Genomic DNA, 964 nt, shown 5'->3' with positions numbered 1-964 from the left:
ATTTATCAGTTACCAAAATAGTTAATTAATTTAAGCTAATTAATTTTCTGCTGATCAAGTAATCGATTAATAGATTAAGTGTTTAGCTGTAATAAAACCAAACGTGTGTGTGTGTGTGTATCAGTATTTACTGTATGTTTGTCTTTGTAAATGTGTGTGTGTGTGTGTGCGTGCGTGTCTCCTGGGCTTAATGTTGGTATCTAAATTCATGTGCGGCGGCGTGGCGGTGGCGGGGCGGCGGCGGGCGGATCACAGGCGGATTGTGTTGGATTTGAGCTGAAGCCTCTTTAATCATCGTAACACCGTCATTAATATTCATGCAGTCAGCTGGAACACCCGACTCTCTCTGCTCCAAACTTTCTGCACAAAATGTATTAAATACAGCTTAAAAAATTAATGGACTTTAGTTTATATTACATGAAGAAGAAGGGGGGCGGGGGGGCAGTCTCCCCCCCCCCCCTCGCCTCATTGGTCCATCCAGATTGGTCCTCTGATTGGCCTTTGTGTTTTCCCTTTTTTGTGCAGATTTTCCATCTTTGACGAGACTTCAAAGCGAGCGCGAGGCATGAACGGTCATTTAGAAGGATTTAAGCACATTATCACATCTGTAATTGTACATGAATAATAAGAAGAGCCGCCGCGCTCAATTAGCTCTGAGTCCACACGGTGGGGGGGGGGGGGGGGACGGCAGGAAATGAGAAAAGTTTCAAAGTGAAGACGGGAGATGATTCAGTGAGTGTTAGACGGCGAGCCCCGACTCTGACGCCTCGCCACTGCCTCAGGTGTGAGCGCAGGTGACCTTCATGTGTGTTGCAGGACGCAGGTCAGGTGATCAGGCCGTGCTGCCTGGCTTCCTGTCCCGTGTCGGACCCCCACTGATGCTTTCTTTATCCAGAGGAGTCTTCGCACTCCGAAGCTGCGTTCACTCTCAGAAACGCGTCTTCCTCAGCTGCAGAAACCTGAA

The sequence above is a fragment of the Micropterus dolomieu genome, linkage group LG11 (genome assembly GCF_021292245.1).
Source record: "Micropterus dolomieu isolate WLL.071019.BEF.003 ecotype Adirondacks linkage group LG11, ASM2129224v1, whole genome shotgun sequence".
Lineage (NCBI taxonomy): Eukaryota > Metazoa > Chordata > Actinopteri > Centrarchiformes > Centrarchidae > Micropterus > Micropterus dolomieu.
The sequence above is the reverse complement of the archived record's forward strand: the minus strand, read 5'-3'. Positions refer to the sequence as shown.